At 47.7% G+C, this 24606-nt stretch overlaps 1 protein-coding gene across 2 annotated transcripts in view; it reads left to right on the plus strand.

Moving 5' to 3' along the window:
- Positions 1-602: 602 nt before the first annotated feature.
- SGSM3 (small G protein signaling modulator 3) overlaps positions 603-24606 on the plus strand; it is a 33230-nt gene continuing 9226 nt past the window's right edge. The window contains exon 1 of one of the 2 annotated variants that reach the window (XM_056137438.1): positions 603-700. The gene's annotated coding sequence lies outside the window, so the exon portion shown is untranslated. The remainder of the gene's footprint in view (positions 701-24606) is intronic. The other variant, XM_056137437.1, reaches the window with a different exon arrangement.

The following is a 24606-nucleotide window of genomic DNA, read 5'->3' on the forward strand; positions in this document are numbered from 1 at the left end:
CAAAGCCCGAATTTGATCTGCACCCCCTCGGTTTTCCTCGGTAGCAATGCAGGAACTTAAAATACTATCGGGCCTCGGGGCTGGAGCAATAGTACAGCGGGTTGGGCGTTTGCCTTGCACGCAGCCGACCCGGGTTCGTATTCCCAGCATCCCGTATAGTCCCCTGAGCACGGCCAGGGGTAATTCCTGAGTGCAGAGCCAAGATTGCATCGCCGGGTGTGACCCAAAAAGCAAAAGCAAAAAAAAAAAACTATCGGTCCTCACCGGACCTAGCTCTCCGGCCCAGGTCAGGGTCTGAACAAACGCTCCGAAACCTTGGCGGGTCTTTGTCCCCTCATCAATATTATAATAAAGCCACGGGGGGGCTTGCAGAGTGGAGGAGGCGGGCGTCGAGTGAGCGCCTCACCTTAGGTTCCCCGGCTGCCGTGCAGAGCTCGTCCCGCGGCCTCCTCCGGGACTACAACCCCCAGCATGCCCCGCGCGCGGCCGACCCCCCTCCCGGGGGGGGGTCACCCCGGCGCGCATGCGCTGTGAGCGCCGCCGCGCTCTGACTGGGTCTCAGCTGAGGAGCTGCGAAGCCGAGGGACTCGACGCGGCTTGTCGCTGAGGTGGCGCCGGCCCGGGACGGCGGGGAAGCGCGACACCCCCCGACACGACACACACACACACACACACAGCCCGCGGTGGCTCGGCCTGCAAGGTGGGTGCGAGAAGAGCAGGGTGTGTGGGGGGGGGCGCTGGGGACTCGACTCGCGGGGGTCCCGGCGTCCCCTCACGCCCCTCGGGCGGGCCGCCCCGGCTGAGGCACGGGCCGCGCGGCCGGGGAAAACGGGGCCGCGGCGCGGCGCGTGGCCGTGGGGAGGACCCGGCGCGGGTGGCGGGGTACGCGCGACGCCCCCCCCCCCCCCCCCGGTAAACACGCGCCGGCGCCGCCTCAGCCCCGCCGCGTCGCTCGCGCGCGGGAGACGCGGGTCGGGGTCGGGGTCGGGGCGCGCGATTCGCGTTGCGTTGCCACTCGCGGGGGAAACGGAGGCACGAGCAGAGAGAGAAGCCACGGTCGCCCGCTGCGGTCGGGGCTGGGACGTTGGCGGGGACCCTCGGCACCTCCTCAGCGAGGCTGTTTTTTTTTCTTTTCCTCCTTTTTCCCGGGGGTCTGGGGGTGGCCCAAGTTGCTTGGTTTTTTTTTTTTTTACCTCCTCCCCTCAGTGACAAATGACGGGGTCGTCGCCTTTTCCCCTGTCTTGCTGCGCGTTCAGGCTTTCTTGGGGGTGGGGGAGGGGTCGTGGGGGGTCTGCCGGTTCTCTGCTTTCTCGTCCTGGAGTATGCCTGACCCTTCTTTCTGGGTGTAAATTCACTTAAATTAGTTAAATTAGTCCTTCGTGGGCCGCGTTTTTTTTTTTTTAAGGAAATGGATTTGCAGCGTGGACTCGCTTGCGCTGCTCGCGACGGGACGTGAGTTTCTTGGGGGGCCGTGGAAGCCCCGCTCCGTCGTCCCCGTCGTCGGTCCGTTCTGTCCCCCGCTCGCTCTCAGGGAGGCACTTACCTCTTCTCGGTTTCACCTGTTTAATCTCACCTGTTTGTGTCTCTTCCGCCCGGGTTCGTGTGCAGGTGATTCTGAATAGCCCACAGGGCTGCCGTTCCACCAGTTATTTCCGGGGGGCTCCCCCTTGGCCAGCTGTGATCCCCCAAACAACACACATACACACAAAAATGGGGGCAAAGTACCTTTTCCGCCTGTCCTTGAATCATCCTCACAGCCGCACTCACCTCTGTGGGTTATTTTTTTCCCCCCCTTTTGTAGCGTGGAGAGAGAGAGGTGTGTGTGACCTGAGGCAGAGGGGAGGGGTGAAGCGTTGCTGCTGCCCGTCAGATATGGGTAACAGGTGGACAGAACCCACAGGCAGAGCGTTGGAAGCAGCTGTGAGCTCAGAAAGCTCCTGCCCACCTGGATCTGGGAACTTGTCAGGTTGACAGAAGTCCGGGAACTGTAGTAGTGCCTCACAGTAGTACTTCACCTCACAGGGTGAAGTATTAAGGAGGGAACTCGGAGCAGGTTCATCTGTGGGGGCTGGAGAGAGCGCGCCAAGTGCCTGGAATGCATCGCTGCTGTTAGGGTCCCTGAGCAATGCCGAGCAATGCCCTCTCCCCAAACCAAAAAATAAATCTTTCATCATACAGCCATTCTCCTATTGAGGGACCACAAAGTGGCTTAGAAACTTTGTGTCCTACGTTGTTTGTGTTGTTTGTGTTACAGCTTTTCTCTTCCTAGTTCTGACTGGCTCTCTTGGCAGGGATCCAGAATCTTGCTCATTTGATCATTTCACATCAGTTTCATCTGTTTGTTCTCCACTGCGCGTCTGTTCCTCGCCTGGTGACGTCAGTAATTTTCCACAGCAGCCATTCATGAGCTCACGCAGATTGTCACAAGGAAGTGGAATAGCACAGACGGTGGGATGCCCAGTAGGAATAAGGCTGCTGTTCTGTTGCCACTGCGCATTCCACACAGACAGGCAGGAAATGTGGACTGAGGCCCCAAGTTGGGCTGGAGGGATCAGGGCACTGGCGTCCACAGGCACCAACAAATCACTGGCAGTGTTTTTAATGTCTTATTTGCCAGGTGCTTGCCTTTCTCATTTTACGTATATGGATGTCGAAGTTCGGAAGTTAAGTGATTTGCCTACTTGGTAGACTTAGTAAAGGCCAGGCCAGGTACCTCTGTTCACGTCACTCAGTCTTGGAGAACTGCAAGGCTCATTGAGGATTACATTTCAGACTGCCACCTTTTATTCACATTTCCGTTTCTAGACTTATCTCACGAAGGCAAATCCTATGCCAATCTTTATTTGACACTTTCATTCACTACAATACTATGGAAATAGCTCTCAAGAGCTCCATTTAGACCTTTTGTCGGGGGCAGGGGGAGGTTGGTTTCAGGATCCCACCCAGCAGAGTCATATTTGGGAGGTGGTGCTCCAAAAACCAGTAGTGCCAGACCTGTGAACCAAGCCTTCTGCATGTAAAGCATGTGTCCCATCTGTTGAGCTATTTCCCCCACTGGACATGTAGTGAATACCTACTGCAGGTACCCTCTTCTAGGGTTAGAGAAACTGACATGGATTTTGCCCCATTTCATGCTTATCAGTATGTGTTCTAAAGCACTGTATTTGCTCTTGAGTTAGGGGGAGGAACTCTTGCCTAGGAAAATGATATTGCACTGCCAAAGAAACCCCGCATGCCTAGATGTGGACTTTTAGAAGTAGAAGTGTCACTTGCTGGAAGACATTGTAGTCAGAAGCTGAGTAGGAGGGGCCTTACCCCTGGTAGAACTCAGGACTTACTCCTGGCTCTGTTCTCAGGATCATAGACCCTTTGTACCAGGGATTCAACCGGAGTTAGCTGCATGCAAGGCAAGCACCTTATTTATTTTTTGGAGAGTGGGCCATGCCCAGCAATGCTCAGAGGTTTCTCCTGGCTCTGAATTACTCAGGGATTACTCCTGGTGATGCTCAGGGGACCATATAGAATGCCAGGGATCAAACCCGGGACATGTACTACCCACAGTACCAGGCCCCAAGGCAAGCACCTTAATCCCTACACTGTCTCTCCAGCCCCTGAATCTTTAGATAGATTTATCATTAGAAATGATATTGAAAGCACCAATTCAGTTATCAGACATCTTATTCTTGTCAAGGGCCTGATTTTCAGAGCTATGATTATTTTTTTAACCAAATAATATGACTGTTTGCAGACCTCTCTAGATGTATAGTTAGCTTAGCTAACATTCTAAAGACATAAAACAACAGATCATTTCCTCCTTCTGGTGTTTGAGTTTCATTTGTAAATATCCTTCATTTGTGTGACTTGAGAATAGGGTTAAAGTCCAAGTACCACTCCACTTTATATATATATTTTAAAATTTTGGCAGTAATTGGGAGCACCTGCAACAAAGTTCAGATTTTTGGCTCTACCACTTGAATGTTGCGAATTTAATACAGGTGATATAACTTCCCAATGCCTCATTTTCCTCAGCTTTAAAAGTGGAATAATTACTCAGCTACCATCACATGCTATAATAGCCAATGTTTATTGGGTGCCTACTATATTATCTTGATGTTTTGAGATTTTACTTAGCACAGTCTTCACCATAACATAGATGTTTCTCTGGTCTTATATCTACTTTGGTGAAGAAATGATATCAGAATGGTAAGGAATTATTCAAGGACACACAAGTGGTGGAGTCAGGATTTGAACAGATGTAGTGAGCCTGCAGTTTGTGCTCATTTCACTTGAGTGTTATTTTGAAGATTAGAATAATCTACACAAAGTTTCTACCGCAGGCATTCAGTACCACAACTAGCCATGAGTTTATAAGCATCTCACATATGTTTTTCTTGTTTGTTCTTCATAAGAACAACAAAATGTTGTCACTGTCACCATCTTAGAACAGAAGCCCTAGTTGGTCACTTGCTCAGGGCCAAACCAGAAGTTCTGTTTTGGGGGAACAATTCCTGATCAAGAAGGTAATAGGAGTGTGAGCCAGTAGATGATAGAGGTGCAGATAGAGGTGCATCTTTTTGAGTTGGAGTCTGAGGTAGAATGACGCAGTAACAAATAGTTGGATTTCCATCACTGTAAACAAGGGTTAATTCTGAGAGAGAGACAGAGAGGGAGGGAGGGTAGGAAGGAGAGGAGAGAGAGGGAGAGGGAGAAGCTGCTACACCCAGCAGTGCTCAGGGCTTACTCAGGGGACCATATGTGGTGCCAGGGATTGAACTTGAGTCAACTACATGCAGAGCTGGTCTCAGGGTTTAATATTTTAGTTTTGATCTTGTTTCTGGTCCATACCTGGCAGTGCTCAGGGAATACTTCCTAGAGGGGATCACGATCATGACCATCCTGTTGTTCGTCGATTGCCTCAAGCAGGCCCCAGTAATGTCTCCTACGTCCTAGCCCTGAGATTTTTAAAAAGTGCCATATTCGAGGCTCTTTCAGGCTTAGGAGAATGAGACCCATCATTGTTACTGGTATTTGGCATATTGGGTACACCACGGGGAGTTTGCCAGTCCCTGCCGTGTGGGCAGGTTACATTCGGTAGCCTGCCGGGTTTGTCCAAAGTAAGAATGAGATAAGATGTCGCGTGCTTCCAGGAGCTGGGTTTTATAGTCTCTGTGTCTTGTCCGTTGATGGGATTACACGGCGCCAGGGGGCCAGTTGGTGGGTGTGACCCCTGCCTACTGGAAGGTAGAGGATCTGGGTGGAGGATGCTCAACCCCGATTCGAGCAGGCTTGGAGATCTCAGCCCTGGGACCTGCATGCCTTTGTTCCTCTGCTGGTACCTTCATGCGTGTGGAGAGTGGTCTCAGTATGGTGGTGGCTGGTTCTGGAGGTCTTTGGCTGCCGGAGCTCTGGTCAGGGTGGGGAGGGAAACGACCCGCCCCACTCCAAGGGGCCCTAGCGAGGACAGCCAGACTCACCTAGAGGGGATCAGCGGACAATATGGGATATTGGAGATCAAACTCAGGTTGGCCACATATAAGATAAGTGCCCTACTCTCTATCACTTTAGCTCTGGGTTAATTCTTTTTTTTTTTAATTTTACTTATTGAGTCACTGTGAGAAAAGTTACAAAGCTTTCAGGTTTAAGTCTCGGTCATGCAATGATCAAACACCCCTCCCCTCACCAGTAATTATTTTTTCACCACCAAGAACCCCAATATACGCCCCCTCCTCCCACCCCTCCTGATGCCTGTGAGGCAGATGATTTCTACTTAACTCTTTCTCTACTTTGAATACATTCATTATTTCGACAAAAGATGCACCATTGTTTGTAATTTCCCCCCAACAATCAGAACTGCTGAAAAGGCATTGTGAAATAATTTGTTTTCTATTGCTGGTTATGAAAACCATATGATGATTTTGGATTTCTGATATTTTATTAATTAAGTCTGGAGGGATTTCTGCCAAGAGCCGGATAATTACAAGATTGGTTTCTATGTGTCTGGTACCATGGCCGTGCCGGAGAACCGCTCGTGGGGGGCAACTCATGGCCTTAGTTGGGCGTGAAGGACGAGCCGGTTCCACCCCCCCTTCCCATGAGGCTGCAGTTGCCCCCTCACCGCCAGCTCATACCTGGCTTTCCAATAAGCTCTGAGGCGGCAGCCATCATGCTGCCGGGGGTAGGTGGGGGGAGTAGAAGAGACAGACACCCTTTCTCTCCTGGGGGGCATGGCGCCAGAGTTTAATGCATAGTTTTGGGTTAATTCTTAATATGTAGATGCTTGGAGCTTCTCTGTTCTCAAGGCTGTGATTCTTTATCTTGTCCCCATTCTGATGCCCACCTGGTAACCTTCCAGTACATTCCTGTGTTGCATAATTTAAGGTACCCAAAATCTGGCTTCTTGATATGAGGACTTGTCACTTAGAAGATGAAATAACTGGTTACTTTCACTGGAAAAGAGAAACCTCAGAACACCCGAAGATTATCTTCTAAAGTCTGAATCTGGGGCCAGGAAGGGTAAGGTGTTTGCCTTAGCGTGCAATCTACCCTAGTAATATTGGCAGTACTCCCAGCACCCTGAGTACCATTAGGTGCTCAGATACCAAAGAAAAAAAATAAAACAGGGCCAAGATGGTAGTGTTTAAGGCACTTACCTGGCACACAGCCGACTCAGGTTCCATCCCTGGCACTGCAGTTTGATCTTCCTAGCCCTGTCTACAGTTCCCCCAGAGCTCAGTTCCAGGAGTGAGCCTGCCTACTGGAGAAGAGAAACTCAACACCTGAGCATCACCTTTAGGTAATCACTTCAGAAGTAAATGCCTCTGCAGCACGCAGCCCCTCGTCTTCAAGGGGCTTCACCTTCTCAGTAAGCTTTCCCTGACCATTTGATTCGAAACAGCTTGACTGGAGCAATAACTCAAAGGGCTGAGGGCATGTTTTGCCTATGGGAGGCATGGCTTCCATCCTCAGCAGCACATGGTCAGGAGTAGTACCCAAGCAGTGTCAGGTGAGATCCAACTCTCCTCCCACTGCCAGTGGCATCTGGGGGTCAGGAAGGTGGCTTAAAAGGCTTGAGTACACCCCAGGGGGGAAAGGGTGTTGTCTCTCCACCTGCTCCCCCTTGGCGGCTCAGTGACTGCCATCTGCCGGAGACCATTGGACAGTCAGGTTTGGGCCCGCAGTGACAAGACACTTGGGGCCTCATGGGATGGGGGTGGAGCTGGCCCTTTCCTCCCCACCCCAATGAGACCATGAGTTGCCGCCCACGAACGGCCTTTCTGGCTCCTGATCAAGCTGCTTAATGGCCATGATCCCAGAGACTCCAGAACAGATCTCGGAACCTAGCAGGTTGTGAAAGGAAATCTCTCCAGATTTAATTGTTAAAATTTTAGAATTTCAAAATTGCGCAGCCACTACTGCAACCACGCAACATCATATATTATTCATGACCAGCAATAGAAAACAAATTGTCTGCTGTTCCCTTTTTGGCAGATCTGAGTATTGGGGTAAAATCCCAAATAATAATGGTGAGTGTGGTGTTGAAATGTTGAATGTGATCAAAGTATGGAGAGAGTGATTTGGAAATCATCTGCCCCACAGGTAGGGGGAGGGTGTGGGATGGGGGTGGTGGAGGAAAGTGGGCACTGGTGAAGGTACGGGTGTTTCATTGTATGACTGAGACTTAAACCCGAAAGCTTTATAACTGCTCTCACGGTGATTCAATAAATAAAATTATAGAAAATGGGCCCAGTAATGGGCTGGAGCGATAGCACAGCAGGTAGGGCGTTCGCCTTACAAGCGGCCAACATGGCCGACCCGAGTTCGATTCCTCCGCCCCTCTCGGAGAGCCCGGCAAGCTACCAAGAGTATTCGATATGCCAGACACAGTAACAACAAAGTCTCCAATGGAGACGTTACTGGGCCCACTCGAGCAAATCGACGATCAACGGGAGGGCCTTTACCTTTACCTTTACCTATAGAAAATGGGAGGAAAAAAAGTAAGGTGGAGTTCATGCAAAATTCAATCAGCCTAACCAGTGGCTGAATAAATAGCAGTACTCCTACATTAAAAAAAAAAAAAGGCTAGGGTACATACTTTGCAGATAGGAGACCCAGGTTTGGTTCCTGGATCCCTATGGTCCCTTGAGCAACCACCAGGTGTGGCCCCAAAACAAATAGCATTTCCCTGAAATTGCCAATCCCTTTTTCCTGCTTGGTATATGCTATAGCTCTATTTGTCATCTGTCATAAAATGTAATTTCATTGTCATTTTTGCATTCTTTGGAGAGGGAGGGCACACCTAACAGTACACGGAGGCTTACATGGAGGCTACCCTCTTTGTGTTTGGGGCTCACTCTTGATAGTGCCCAAGGAACTGTACAGTGCCTGGGATGAAACCTGGACCACCTGCATGCAAAGCGTGTGCTCAAACCTTTGATCCATCTCTTTGGCCTTTTTTTTTTCCTTTTATGTTTTTGGGCCACATCAGCGGTCCTCCATGATTACTCCTGCTCTGTGCTCAAGAATCATTCCTGATGGGCTCAGTGGACCATATGGGGTGCTGGGGATCAACCCCAGGTCAGCTGTGTGCAAGGCAAATACCCCACCTTCTTTACTGTTGCTTTGGCCATGTGACCTTTACTTATTTCTTCATTGCTTGTTTCTCCTTTACAATCTTGGTATCTTTAGAAAGGAGGGGTTTTATCTGCCATATCCCTACAAATTCACAGTACCTGGCAAGTAGGCACTCAGTAAATAATGGTTGAACCGATGAATATTTCCTTCACCCAGTCACCACCATTTTGTCTCCAAAAAAGACAGAGCCAACTTGCTTTGAGCGCTTCAGTGTTTCCCAAAGTGGGTGATACCATATGCCTATCCCCACCCCCCACCCCAGGGTACACTGGAGCATCCAGGGGCAGTAGTATCCCCGACTGTGACTGGTGGGTGTTTTCTGTTTATTTAAGGTAGATTTTCAGGGAGAGTATAGCCAGTGACACACTTGCCTTGCATGCAGTCAACCTAGGTTAGATTTCTGGCACTACTTACCTCTGAGCACCACACCATAAGGTACCACAAAACAACAAAAGAAAGTCAGTTCCTGTGAGGCACTGAGAGACTGTATTTCTGAGAGAGGGTAGTAGGCCACATAAATTCAGGACCTCTGTCCTCATTAATGACAGAAGTGGGGAGCACGAGTGACTGGCCCTTGGTTGGTCTCTTCGTTAAACCTTGGTGTCCTTAAAGCAGGGAATGTGCATATCCAGTCCTAAGAGTTACCAGGCCACTGAATAACAACTCTGTCTCCTTCATGCAGCCTTTCCACATCACCCTGTAGTTATCTACTCATTTATTTCAGCTCTGGTAGTATTTGTATTCTGCCTCATTATTAATCAACCTTGGCGGCTTGCCACTGGATGTGTCTTATATTTGCCTGCTCCGTGAAATTGTATTCCCTCCAGATGCACAAGTGGGTATGTGGAACCTGGTTTAGGGCAGTATTGGAAACCACTGACCACAAATATGTACGGCATGATTGCCGACCTTTCCCTTCTATGCTGTGTGTGAAAGCATACAGCCACTAAGCACTCTTATTTCCAATGCCAGGAATTTATTTATTCATAGTAAAATTCATAGCTCTTCCCCAAGAATATCTCTTGACATTTTATAATCACAGGAAATATTAGTGGATTTGTATGAGCAGCTTTTGGTTTGTGTTTCGGATTTTTCTTGTGAGAATCAAAAATAGGCTGAAAATGCTATCAAGTGATAGATTTTGAAAGAAAATTAAATTTTATTTTGTTTGTGTTTGTTTTGGGCTTACCTGGCTGTGTTCCGGACTTACTCCTAACTCGGCACTCAGGGATCAGTCCTGGCAGACTCAGGGGGTCATATCGGGTGCCAGGGATTGAACCCAGGTCAGCCACCTGCAAGCAAGTGTACCTGCTTTACTATCACTCTGGCCCTGAAATTTCATTCTTTTATAGATGTTCATGGTCACAATATATTTAATGAAGTATATATATTCTCAAAAAATTTCTGTAACTACTTGGGGGGTTGCATATCTGATGGTATTTAGGGCTTACTCATACTTCCGCACTCGCTTCTGAGTGCAGAAGGGATCACTTTTGATAGGGCTCAGGGGCCATGTGGGGTGCCAGGGATTGACCCTGGTCTGCCGTGAGCAACACAAGCACTCTAACCTGCTTTATTATCTCTCTGGCCCCTGCAAGTTTATTTTTGTAAATTGTATTTTCTTCCTGCATATATATTCACATATATAATCACGTCAATTTGCTCGAGCAGGCCCAGTAACGTCTCCATTGGAGACTTCGTTGTTACTGTGTCTGGCATATCGAATACTCTCGGTAGCTTGCCGGGCTCTCCGAGAGGGGCGGAGGAATCGAACTCAGGTCGGCCATGTTGGCCGCTTGTAAGGCGAACGCCCTACCTGCTGTGCTATAGGGCTGGAGCGATAGCACAGCTGTAGGGCATTTGCCTTACAAGCAGCCAACATGGCCGACCCGAGTTCGATTCCTCCGCCCCTCTCGGAGAGCCCGGCAAGCTACCGAGAGTATTCGATATGCCAGACACAGTAACAACAAAGTCTCCAATGGAGATGTTACTGGGCCCGCTCGAGCAAATCGACGATCAACGGGAGGGCCTTTACCTTTACCTTTACCTATATAATCACATTGCATATATGTGTGTGTGTGTATTTTAGTTTATGTGGGGGTGAGGAAGAGGAGCCTCCCGCACGCCAGGCATGCAATCTCACCCTTTGTGTTATCTTTGTGGCCCCATAAGCAGTGTTTTAGTGTTATGTTCATACTGAGAAGGAACGTATCAGGGAGAAATGACTGAAGGAGTTTGCTAATCTTTGCAAACCCTCACAAAAGAGGCACAAGTGTTTTAGGAATGCAAAAATAATGCTGGAACTGAAAAACTATAAACTAAAATATATTTGTTTTACTAAATTTAAAAGGCAAATCTGGAAACTCAGTGAAATTTTAAAAACCCAAATTACTTGGGTAAAGTGAACGAGTATGGCCTAATGAGGAAAATTTTCTGTTTTACTAAGTTTTATTAATTTATATAATGGGTTTATTTGATGATCTACATGACTAGAATAAAAACTTAACCTAATATGGGCTAGAGAGCTAGTACAGAGGGTAAGGTGTTTGCCTTACAAGTGGCTGACTCTGGTTAGAGTTCCCAGCACCTCATATGTCCTCAGAGCACAGCCAGTGATGATTCCTGAGCACATAGCCAGAAGTAAACTCTGAGCATCATTGGGTATGTCCACCCAACACTCCCCCCCCAAAAAAAAATGCTTCACACAATAGAGGTTCTTTTTTTGGTGATGGTGGTTTTATTTTGTATGTGTGTTTATTTGGGGGTCTCACCCAGTTGTGCTCAGCACTTGTTTCTGACTCTCTGCTCAGGGATCATTCCTCATGGGCTTGGGGACCATATGGAACACCAGGGGTTGAACCCAGGTTGACTGCTTGCAAGGCAAGTGCCTTACCCACTGTACTATATATCCAGCTCCTGTTTTTTAGATTTTTAAAATTTAATTTGTCATTGACTTACATTTTTATAGTATTTCAGGGAGTTGGTTTATGGAGGCACACCTTGCCCTGTACTCAGTCAAAAGACCATATGCAGTACCAGAATGTGAACCATTGTAGCTGCTGAAGCTGCATGCAAGGCAATAATCTTAACGCTGTTCTATGTCTCTGGTCAAAGGGTTTGGTTTTTATTCATGTCATATGAGCATCTGGAACCAGGTCTGACCCAGAGCAAGCACTGAGTGATGCCAGTCAAAAGAAAGGGGACTGCACTGAGGCATCAGAGTGAAAGGATGAGGGGGTTCTCAGTCTGAAAAGGAAGAGGTGGAAGGAGACTGAAGTTTAAAATGGCATTATAGGGGCCGGAGAGAGAATAGAGGGGGTAAGGCACTGCCTTCCATGCATTTGACCCTTTTCAATATCCAGCCCCACATGTGGTTATCTGAGCACTGCCAGGAGTGAACCCTGAGGGCTGCTGTGTATGGCCCAGAAACCCTAATCTCCCACTCCCGAAGTAATGATGAAGAGGATTCAGCCTTTTAAAAAAGTAACCTGTTGGGGCTGGAGCGATAGTACAGCAGGTTGTTTGCCTTGCACGCGGTCGACCTGGGTTCGATTCCCAGCATCCCATATGGTCCCTGAAGCACTGCCAGGAGTAATTCCTGAGAGCAAAGCCAGGAGTAACCCCTGTGCATTGCCAGGTGTGACCCACAAAGCAAAAATAAATAAATAAGTAACCTGTTAGGAAAGAATCCAACTATTTAAAGAGATCAGTATATATTTGTGGCATTGCATAGGTACAAGTGAATATTGAAAGGATTAGGGAAAGCTTCACAGGAATGGCACTTGATCTGAGCCCTAAAAGATGGCCAGGATTTGAACATTGAGAAATGAGAGGCAGCTTTCCGAGCAAATGAAAGGATACGCATGACGGTGTGGAACATATTGAGATGGTGAATTGACAGAAGGGAAAGCTTACTGGCGTCTGAAGGCAGGTAGGTATGGAATCCGAGCTACGTTTTTAGAAATAGTGATCCGGTGTTTATTTCACATGAACAGAAGGATAGTCCAGTGGTGTCGAAACCTTTCAGAGGAGCTTTACTGTGAGCCAGAAAGATCACAGTGAGGGAGGTCAGGATGAAAGGCACTAGAAATACAGGCATTTAGAGATAGTTGGAGGAGAAATCAGGCTTTGCAAGTGATTGTGAAAATAAGAGAAAATTCAGAGCTAGAAACTATCCTAGAGTTTAGAATCTGATTATTGTGAGGGACTGGAACATTAGTACAGCTGGTAGTGTGCGTACCTTGCATGTGGTCGATCTGGGTTCCATCCCCTGAGCACTGCCAGGAATAATTCCTGAGTGCAGAGCCAGGAGTAACCCATGAGAACAGCCAGGTATGACTATATATATATATATATATATATATATATATATATAGTGGAATATTGTGGATACCGTGGAAAAGGAAATAAGGTGGGGATGGGGGGTTAGGTGGCAGTCATCTGGGATAGAAGAAAAATAGATTCACTTGAGAAATGAGACTTTTCTTTATAGGGGCTTCCCTGTGGTGCTTGGGAACTGAAAGGGGCTCTCTAGAAATCCAGACCACCCAGGTGCCGGGAGGGCATGCAGAGCTGGGGATGGACCTGAAGGCTTGCAAGCACTCCATTTCTTGAGCTCTCTCCTGGCCAGCATAGATTTTGATGTGTTGTGGGGTAAATCAGCTGAAGCTGTACAACAGGAAGTTGGTTCTACTAAGTATTTTTATGATTAGAGTGATTTGTGAGATACCATTGAGCAGTGAGAGCTAAATCTTCATTAGGAATCCATTAGGAGTAGAATACATTGAAGACTGATGTGCAGAATATTTATGGCAACAGGAGGAAGATGTGGGCAGAAACACAGTTACCATACAGAAGGAAAAACTAGTGTAGTCAGGGCATGGTGTTGTAGGCACATGTTCCAGAAACCCAGGTAAGTCCTCAGTCAGATGCTCGTGGGCGAGGATGTTCAGGAAATGAGGCCAACGAGGATTCCTTATGGTGACAAGAAAGTACTAGAGATCTCAGAGTTCGGGTGGTGAGAGGAGACGTGAAGTCAAAAATGCTTCCAAGTGAGTTGATTGATGCCGCCTATGTGCAGAATTCTACTCTGCAGTTGAAGAACTCAGCAATAAAGCAGAGGAGGACGGGGTCGATCAGCTTGAGTGGGTTCGGGACTAATGGCTTTCTTTTGGCTTGTTCCCAGGCCCCTTGCTCTGTTTTAGGTTGAAATAGTGGGAATGGGGCTGGAGAGAGTACAAAGGGCACATGCTTTAAATGCAGAAACCCTGGGTTTGATACCCCTGACTCGCTTCCCCAGGCACTGAGATGGTAGTAACCACAAAACAAAAAACAGATGGGGGGAAAAAATGGAAATAGGAGCTAGTAGTCTGGTCTGGCTGTGATAACTACTTTCTGTTGACTTTAAGTTCATCTTCTGGCCTATTTGCTCTTTTGCGCGGGGGTGGGGGCAGTTGGGCTGTACCAGGTTTACTTTTGGCTCTGTGCTTATTACAGATCACTGCTGTGGGACTGCTGACCATTTGCAGTGCTGGGAATCAAACCAGAGTAGACCACATGTGAGGGAAGCATGTGAGCCTCTGTATCTCTCCACTCCCTCCCCCTCCCCCTCCCCCATTTTTAAGTGAGAGGGAGAAAATTCCAAAGTTGTCTTTCACAACTCTGATCTAAGTGACTTTGTCCTTTTCCTCCCTGTACAGAAGACGCCAGTGAGCTCTTAACTGTAGGTTCAGGTCTACTAGAGAAATTCATTTGCTCTTGTAATATGGGATTTCTCTCCTAATTTATCTTTGGAAATTTTCCCTCAAGCTGCTCTTTTCCTGACAGTGTTTGGTGCTAGGAATCAAACCCAGGCTTCTTGCATGCAAAACACATTCCTTTGAACTGTCTCTCTGGTGCAAAATCCTTTTTAATTTAGTATTTTGTGGTATGTTTTGTGGAGTTTTTGTTTGTTTGTATTTGGGGGCAACACCTAGTGTTGCTCAGGTCTGTCTCCTGAAAGAGCTTAGGGGATTGAAACCAGGTTGGCCACATGCAAGCGAGTGCCCTACCTACTGTACCTGCTCCAGACCTTGCTATGTTTCTATGCTGGCTGGCTCAGCCAGGCTTGCTAACCCAGATTCTCTCACACAGGTAGCCCCATGGTCTTCTTTGGAAATTGTGCTGTGACCTGAACAGGGACCCTTGGAGTTAGTGAGGGACAGCTTAGGAGTAGTTCTGGCTTTTTTTTTTGGGGGGGGGGGCGGGGAGGTCACATCCAGCAATGCACAGGGGTTACTCCTGGCTCTGCACTCAGGAATTACTCCTGGTGGTGCTGAGGGACCATATGGGATGCTGGGAATCGAACATGGGTAGGCCGCATGCAAGGCAAACACCCTACCTGCCGCGCTATTGCTCCAGCCCCTAGGAGTAGTTCTGAATGTGACAGAATGATGCTCAATCTTGGACCAGAGGGAGCTCAAGAGGCTGAGCATATACTTTGTCTGCAGGAGACCCATGTTCGATCTCCAAACACCACAGAGCTGGGAGTGACCCTGATCACTGATGGGTCACTGTACCTACCTCAAAAAATGATACTTGGGGCTGGAGCACAGCGGGTAGGGTGTTTGCCTTGCACGCAGCTGACCCGGGTTCCATTCCCAGCATCCCATATGGTCCCCTGAGCACCACCAGGAGTAATTCCTGAGTGCATGAACCAGGAGTAACCCCTGTGCATCTCTGGGTGTGACCAAAAAAAAAAAAAGAAAAGATACTTAATTTCTCTGAGCCCACATTTTCTCTGCTGTAAAATGAGAAGTTCCTAGCAATATGGTGAATGCTCAGTATTATTATTTTTTCTTCATCGGCACTTCCTATCTGACCTCTCCATCTACTAATTTCCACAGTGAAAGATTGAAAATTTATCATATTCTGGTGCTCTTATATGTTTGCATATCTGCACATAAAAACTTCCTTTACCTTTACCTTTTATCTGCCTTTACCTTTTATCTGCCTTTACCTTTTATCTGCACATAAAAACTTCCCAGTAATTATATAGATGGTATAGTCAATAAAGGACTTAAAGAGAGTCTGTTGACCTCTCTTGCTTAATTATATGAGGAACAGGTGCTCTGTAATGCCCGCTTTGTGAGGTAGGGACCCCCAAGGAGGGAAGCTTATGAGGGAGACTGCCGTAGGGCAGGGGTGTGAAAAATGGAACCCTGGATTCTGATTAGGAGCATCAGCACTGGGCTGGTCTCTTAGATCAGAGAATCCTAAACTTACCTGGCTTCTGCCCCTTTCCAGGAAAAATAAAGATCACGCAGTGCTGCTTGATATCTACCTTTGTTTAAGGAAACTGCTCCCCAGTCAGACCCAAGGCTACTAGACCCTCTTCTTGTTGGCTCTGCACCCCATGGTCTGCACCTCGTGCACTCCTTTGTACCTGCTTTGACAAAGGCTACTTTAGACAGACCAAGCATGTGCTAGGGATGCAATTATGTTTTTCCTTGTAGTTGTGACGACCAGAGGCCACACTCACTTGGTTTTGTGCTTAGCAGGGGCCACACATTTGGCTGTGGCCCTCTCTGGGAGTCAGACACATTTTACTCTAACCCTCTCAGGGGGTCAGACACATTTGGCTGTGGCACCAGAGATCCCAAGAGGCTGTGCATCTGAGATCACACCTGGAGGTGTTGTGACTGTTGGCACTTGTGGGGCAGTGCTGAGGATTGAACACAGAGCATCACTGGAAAGGTAGTTGCTTGCCACTGAGTTCTCCCTACCTATCACAGGTAGCTTTTTTTTTTTTCTTTTAGGCCACACCAGTTGATGCTCAAGGGTTACTCTTGGCTCTGTACTCAGGAATCACTCCTGACAGTGCTTGGGGGACCATATGGGATGCTAGAGATTCAACCAAGATTGGAGTTATGGCCACAGTTCTCATTTGGACTATAGAGAAAACTTAGGGGACAGAGACACAGTTCTGTCAAAACAGATTTAAAAGAACCATTTCTCCCCCTTAAGAGTGTATCTTGCAAATTGCCGTGCTTTTCTAGTCTCCCAGTTTATAATAATGTTTTTTGCTTCAAACAACTTCTAGTTGATGTTGCTTTAGGTAAAGTATTTTGCTTCATTTTCGTTGGAAGAAGCTGCAACACCCAGTGGGAAGGCAGACACCAGGGACTTAGTTTAGTCTTTAAAACAACAACTGAAAGAGGAGGCTTGGAAACATCTTTCTCAAGGGACTGTTTAGACATTAGGGGGGAATCTTGTTACAGTAACTTGAAAAATGACAGACTTTGCCTTTTAGCAGTTTAGGAAGTTCTTGACTTCACAGGTTGCTAAGATGTCAGATTCATGCTAAGGAGTGTTAGTAAAGTGTTAGTTACACTTGAGAGAGAAAGCCATCCTCTTCACAGTTATAGGCAAACGATTTCTAATAGTTTGCACCTTTTCTTTTCACTTTTGCTTTCTCTGGTGTAGTATAAACATCAAATCCCCATGGAAATGGGTACTTGAGGTCATAGGAAATTGCTCCTGCAAAGAAACAGAGGATCTCAGGGCACTGTGATCAGTGTGATCATGGGCTGTGTTCAGCTGCAGCCTCTGGAAAGCACTCTCCTTCACCCCCAGTATCAGTGACGTGCAGAAATCACCCAAGCTGAAGCTGACAGACCTACTCACTGTCTTCTGTATCCATTACCCTCTGATTCTAATTTCATCACCCCCAATTAAACCCATTATCAGACATTCCTTATTTCCCCCTTCTTCCTGCCCCAGCAATCATGAATTCATTTCCTGTTTCTGTGCACTTGTCTCTTTGGGCCTTAAGTGTACATGAAAACTTTACATGAATTTCATATGAATATAATCACATACATGGTCTTTTATGACTGGGTCCTTTCATCAACCTAGTGTTCATCAGTACTTCCTTTTTAGGCTCCTATTCCGTTGTATTGATACACACATTTTGATTATGCACCTGGGTTGTTTCTACTTTTGGGGCTTTTATAAAAATGTTGCTGTGAAGGGCCGGAGAGAAAAGTACAGTGGATAGGACCTTGCTCACAGCCAATGTGGGTTTGCTCCCGGGCCCCACATATGCCCGCCCCACTGAGGTTCGCGAGGCATGATCCCTGGTAGTGCATGGGACTGTGCAGTGCTGGGACTGAGTCTTCCTCTTCCCGCATGCAAAGCATGTGCTCCATCCAGCCCTTTGAGCTAGCTCCCTGGTCCCATAGGAGGGTTTCATGTGAAATCATTATTTTTAAATATAATTCCTGTACTTTAAAAAAAAAAAGTATTGGGGCTGAAACAGTAGTATAGTGGGTGGGGCACTTGCCTTGCATGCAGCAGACCAGATTCAATCCCTGGCATCCCATATGAACCCCAAGCCCCTCCAGGAGTGATCCCTGGGTGCAGAGTCAGGAGTAATCCCCGAGCACCACCAGGTGTAGCCCAAAAAATCACCCCTTCCCAAAATTATAAACACCTCTACCTAACCGTTCATAGTCACTATACTGTCTCTTACAAGAGACACATGTATTTTATGTATGGTAATATGTTTGACTTCATGAACAACCAGAGCACAAAAGGCTGAGAGCATTCCTAGTCATTAGTAGCATCTGTCAGATATATTGCAGTAATTGGGTAGTTTTTCATTAGTCAGTACAATATGCTTTGTATTCCTGCCTCAAGTTTATTTTTGTAACTAGTGCAGGATGACACCCTCACAAGCAGAGAGCGGTTGTCCCATGGACGGGGCCTCTCTTCTGGAGTCTCTGTGGGGGCCTGAGCACTTCGGGGCTGGGTGGGGGCGGCGCTGAGTTGGTGGTGGTGCCACAAGCTCCCCTCATCTGGGGCCTTGGCACTGGAGAGGGGGGCACATTTCCTGAGTACAGTGGGCTTGTTGCCGAGCCTGTGACTGCGGTAGATATGTTGGCCTTGGCCTCCCTGGACTGCACAAGAGTTTTGAGATCTCAGCACACCAACTGGGCATCGTTGGTCTATGTCTTCCAGCCCTTCTTGCTGTGACCCTTGGCAGAGTGCATGCTCCTCTGGAACTCGGGGCCTCTCCCTCAGGAGAGTTATAGCTTTGTGATCGGGATTTCTTGGTTGTTGAGGAACAGTTATCCCCAACATGCCCACACACATTCACACACATTGCGCGCCGAGTCCGGGCAGGAGCCTAGCTGTGGGGCGAAGGAGGACGAGTGCAGAGAAACCCCTCTGGGAGCAGTTGATCACAGCTCACTTTATTGCCAAGTACACACATTCTTATAGAGAGTCTTGGCTTACAGGAGAGCTTAATCACGTTAGAGCGTAACACTCTCGGGCTATCTCTTTCTCCTCTCTGCTTTGCCCCTGGTCCAGTCCCCTTCAAGGCTATATGTTGCGGTTAGAATGACTTGCTTAAGGCGTCCGTGATGATTTCTGCATTTTCGGCATATGTGACTGGAGATTGAGTGAGGCTCAAGGCTGGACACAAGATGTAGGCACCCTATTGTACTATCTCTGCCCAATTACTCCCCCTTGTGAGGTTTCACTTCAGGGCACCTTGCAAGGTCGGTTTTTTCCTGCTCCAGTTGGTGCCATTTCTGTCTCATTTTGGGGACTGGTCTTGTGTGGTATGACTAGGACTTACTGCACCAAATCCTGCAGTTCCCCAAACACTGGAACTGGAAGGAAAAGTGCCTTGATTTTCAGCATTGAGTAAAGCTTGTATTTCCAAGACAAATCTGACTTGGGCAAGCCCCACTTGTTACTTTAACATATTGTGAAACTTTTTGGCATAAAGTGGTTCACAATCTTTTCTTGTTACCCTTAAATACCTTGAGGATATGTAGTCGTTCCAGATATTGGCAAACCCTGTCTTCTCAGTGTTTTTCCTGTTCTATCTGATCAGAGTTACTGATTTTCTTGATCCTCTCAGAGAAATAGATTTTGGTGTCATTGATTCCTCTCTTTTGTTTTCCATTTATTTCATTGGTTTTGTTATTTTTTACTTTTTGTTCTTCTGCACACGTTTTTGGGGGGTTTATTATTGGGGGAGTGTTTTTGGGTTACACCAGATGGTACTCAGAGCTTACTTCTGCCTTTGTGCTTAGGGATTGTTCTAGTAGTCCTCGCCATGTGATGCTGGGTTGAAGCCCAGGTTGGCCATAGGCAAGGCCTTACCTGCTGCACTAGATCTCTTGCCCTATTTTGGGAGGTGGGGGTTGTGAGGTATGGTGGAAGGCTTAACCAGTTGTGCTTAGGGTCTGCTCCTGGCTCTGTACTTAGGAATTGCTCCTGGTGGTGCTCAGGGAACTGTGTGGTGCCAGGCATGGAATCTGGGTTACTGCATTCAAGGCATTGAACTGTCTTCCTGGCCCTCTTCTGCCTACTTTGAATTAAATTTATTGACAAGTTCAGTAACTTAAAATCAAGGAAATTCTTAAAAGCATAAAAACTACCAATGTTCCTTTAAGAAAAGATCATATGAATAGTCTTCTCTCTACTAAAGAAACTAAATTGTTAGTTGCAAAGGTTCCACAAAGAAAACTGTAGGCACAGAAGGCTTCGTTACTGACTTCTGCCCAATGCCTAGAGAAGAAATGCTAATTTCTGTACAGACCCTTCTTGAAAATTATAGAGGAAGGAATGCTCCCCAGTTTACTTTATAAAGCATACATTATTCTGATATCAGAAGCAGAAAAAGGCTTGAGAGGAAAACAACAGCTCAAATATCTTTCATGAACACAGATGCAGATGTTTTAATAAGGGCCAGAGAGATAGTTTAGGGGCTAAGGCACTTGCCTTGCATGCAGCACACCTGATTTGAATCCCAGCACCACACCTGATTTGAATCTCCTAAGCACCACAGGTATCACTCCTGACACAGACTCAGGAGTAATCCCTGAACACCACTAGGGGTCTGGCACAAAAACAAGTGTCTTAATACATTTCAGAAGTTTTCATTCCACACAGAAAAGATCACAGTCACCAGTGGGGAATTTAAGGGGTGGTTGTTCCTTTCAAGGAGTTCTTCCCCAGTTTCCTTAGACACAAACTTTGACCAGGATACAGAAGTTTGGGGTACCCTAGAACTCTCTGTGAAGCTGTCTTGGGTACTGTTTGACAGCCTTATGCTGTTTGGGCCTCCTGTCTCAGCACTGTCTCCTCAACCCTCCTGGGCTTACTCCTCACACTGTGGGATGGAAATTCACTCCATGTGGCTGGAGGGGCGGGCAGGAGTACGGCCTGGAGGGGGGGGGCGGGTGTCATAGGGCCCATGTCCCTTGTTTTCCCTTAGGTTCACTGTCATGTGAAGCCTGTTATTCAGTGTGTTCATGTTTGTTTTGCTTTTTGGGCCATACTCAGTGATGCTCAGGGGTTACTCTTGGCTCTGCCCCCCAGGAATTACTCCTGTCGGGGATGGAAGTGTGGTCAGCTGTATGCAAGGCAAACACCCTCCCCACTGTACTATCTAGCCCCTGTTTTGTTTTTTTTTTCTTTTTCTGGTTTTTAAGTTGTTCAGGTTGAAAAAGTTAATCTAGTTCCTTCCATTTGGGCCAGATTCAGATATTCAGAGTTAGATTCTAAAATGATTGAATACCCTTTGTTCAATTGGGTCACATTTTATTATGTCTACATAGTTGGCTGGAGCGATAGCACAGCGGGTAGGGCGTTCGCCTTACAAGCAGCCAACATGGCCGACCCGAGTTCGATTCCTCCACCCCTCTCGGAGAGCCCGGCAAGCTACCGAGAGTATTCGATATGCCAGACACAGTAACAACAAAGTCTCCAATGGAGACGTTACTGGGCCCGCTCGAGCAAATCGACGATCAACGGGAGGGCCTTTACCTTTACCTTTACCTTAGTTGATGAAATACTTAATATTTAACACTAAAATTATTTTCAAGTCCCCCCCCCCCAGGATGGGGGAGGGGTTACACACATGACCGTGCTGAGGACTTATTCTTGACTCTGCATTCAGGAATTATTCCTGGTATTGCTTGGGGGATCATATGGGATGGCAGGGATTGAGCCCGGGTCAGTCATGTGCAAGATAAGTGCCCAATCCACTGCACTGTTTTCTTTGACCCGCATGTACAAACCTTGTAACTCTACTGAAATCAACATTTTGATCCATTTAGTTATTGGATCAAAACACGGTCCTCCCGTTGTTCATTGATTTGCTTGAGCGGGCCCAGTAACGTCTTCATCATGAGACTTGTTGTTACTGTGTTTGGCATGTCAAATACGTCACGGGTAGCTTGCCAGGCTCTGCCGTGCAGGCGAGAGACTCTCGGTAGCTTGCCGGGTTCTCCGAGAGGGGCGGAGGAATCGAACTCGGGTCGGCCACTTGTAAGGCAAACGCCCTACCACTGTGCTATCGCTCCTCCTATTTTAAGGGGCCAAGTAGCTCAGCTGGTAAAGCACCAGACTTTCAACCTGAGGGTCCAGAGTTCAACTCCCTGTTCTGGCAGTCTATTGGATCAAAGTGTATGAAAATATATGACTATCACATTCACAAGGAAATATAGCGTTGATGCAGCATTTCACATTTTTACCACAAAAATTAGTTTTTACCAGCATTTGACATCTGTTAGTGTGGCATGGGGATTTATTTGTTTTTGTCTTTTGATTATTGGGCAATACCTGGCTGTGCTCAGAGACTACTTTTGATTTGGTACTCAGGTCGCTCCTGACTATGCTGCTGGGACTATGTTGTCCCAGGGGTCAGCCCCCAGGTCTCCCGCATGCAAAACATGTGCTTAGCCATTGAGCTGTCTCCCTAGCCCAAGATTTTTTTGTTGCTCTGCATCCTTGCCAGCATAAATGGTTGGAGGCCACACAAAGCAGTGTTCAGGAGCCACTTCTGGTAATGCTTGGCGACCCATGTGGTCTAAGTATCGAACCCAGGGCTCTCGTTTGCAAATCATGTGCTCCAGTCCTTGAGCCATCCTCTGGGCCCTGCACGCTGGACAGATATGCTGATGGAGAGGCCAGGCATGAAGCCTGTGAGAATCCCAATACTTTGGAGCCCTTGCCTTGGATAAAGGATTCATAGACCTTTATTTTCCAGCAAAATGCTTATATTCCTTTGAATATGATTTTGTTTTTGGGTCGGGGCACACCCAACTGTGCTGGAGGCTACTTCAGGCTCAGTGCTTGAGGAGAAGCATTGGTCCTGACAGTGCTCAGGGGACCATGTGGCTCCCTCATAAACAAGTCCTCCCTCCCTGACCTTATTTTACTGTTTAAGCACCTGTAGTCTCCACATTGCCGCCAGCCTGCAGCCTTTCTCCCTCTCACTGGCCTCGGGCTGTTCTCTACCCACTAGTGCTTCAGGGCCTGCGTTTCCCTGTAGAGGAATCCCGCTCAGAAGCCCCTTAGAGCACTTGGCTCCGGCCTCCTCTGGGGCCGTGTGGCCACTGTGGTATTGTCAAGAACAGTAGGTAACAGGATAGAGGTCAAGAGTGTGGGCCTGAGTCTGGGTCTCCTAGTTCTGTTAACAGGCAGCACCTCACCACAGTGGACATCTGCACAAGGACATCTGAAGCTTGGTGAGCAGACCTCGAGGCAGAGGGCCAAGCAGAGAGAGAAAAGACACACCTTCAAGCATGTAAACTGAAATTTAAAATGTCCCATTAGACTTAAGTGATAGTACAGCAGGTTGGGTGTTTGCCTTGTATGCACCTGACCCATGTTCGATTCCCAGCATCCCATATGATCTCCTAAGCATCCCCAGGAGTGATTCCTGAGTGCAGAGTCAGGAGTGACCCAAAAATAAAATAATAATATTAAATAAGAATATCCCATTAGGAGCACCCATCTTTTTTCATTTTGGGGTCACAACTGGTAGTGCTCATGGCTTACTCCTAGCTCTGTGCTAAAGGTTTACTACTGGCAGGGCTCAGAGTGCCATGTGGGGTGCTGGGGTTTAAATTTGGTTCGGGCGCGCACAAGGCAAGTGCCCTACCCGCTTTACAATTGCTCCAGCCCCAGGAGCACCCATCTTCTTTCTTCAAAAGTTTCTGTCACTCAGTCCCTTTGTGAACAGGGCAGCCTCAATGAGGGGAGACCAGGCTGACGTGGCTAGTTCCGCCTCTACCAAGCGTTTCATGGCAACCAGGGGCAGGAAAAACCTGCCTGCCAGCTTTAAAAGGTCATCTCTGGCTCCTTAGGAAAGAGGGAGATGCCAGGGCAGCCAGTGGGAGAGGTGGACACTGTGTGTGTGTGTGTGTGTGTGTGTGTGTGTGTATGTATGTGTGTCCTCCCAGGATGCCTGGCTTGTGTGAAAGTCTCGACATTGCTCTTCCTGGCCTCTGGATCACTTTTCCCTCCGAGAGTCTCTTACTTGACCTCACTTCCTTTTTTTTGTCCAGCTGTCACCTGAGCATCAGTGTGTTTCCTGACCACTCTGTGTGTGTGGCCACTATCCCGACCCCCCTTCACCTTTATTGTTGTCACCTTTTCTCTCAGTCCCACAGTTACGACTACTGACATGCATTGTCTGGTTCTCTTCTGTGATGGCTGCTCTTATGCTTGTCACGCCACATCCCGTCCAGTCCTGTCCACTCAGTAATTGTGGAATAAATGAGGGTGAGCTGGAGGGGTGCTTTTGAGACCCTCCCGTCCCCCCACCCCTCATTCACACACACCTGCCTCCCTCTCCTCTGCCGAAGGGAAACTCCTGGGTTGTCCACAGTGAAGGGTCTTTCTCAGGTTCCCAGCTAACACCTGTCATGCTGAATCAAATGAAATTGCCATTTTCATGGGTGAACTGGGGGACATCAGCAGAAGCCTCCGGTTTACAGTATTCCTGCATGTAGAAGGCCAGTCCTACCAGGCACTTTGTAGAAATTGTTAGCACTACTACTGCTCCTACTTGCCTGGGTACCACCCACGGACTTGCTCTCTGTCAGGCAGCCTGTGAGGGGCCTCATTGGCATTTTCACTTAGTTGCCGTAACCCTTGTTACTGTTTCATTGTAAGAAAGCAGGGTGC

Source organism: Sorex fumeus, unplaced genomic scaffold (genome assembly GCF_029834395.1).
Source record: "Sorex fumeus unplaced genomic scaffold, SorFum_2.1 ptg000125l, whole genome shotgun sequence".
Taxonomy (NCBI): domain Eukaryota; kingdom Metazoa; phylum Chordata; class Mammalia; order Eulipotyphla; family Soricidae; genus Sorex; species Sorex fumeus.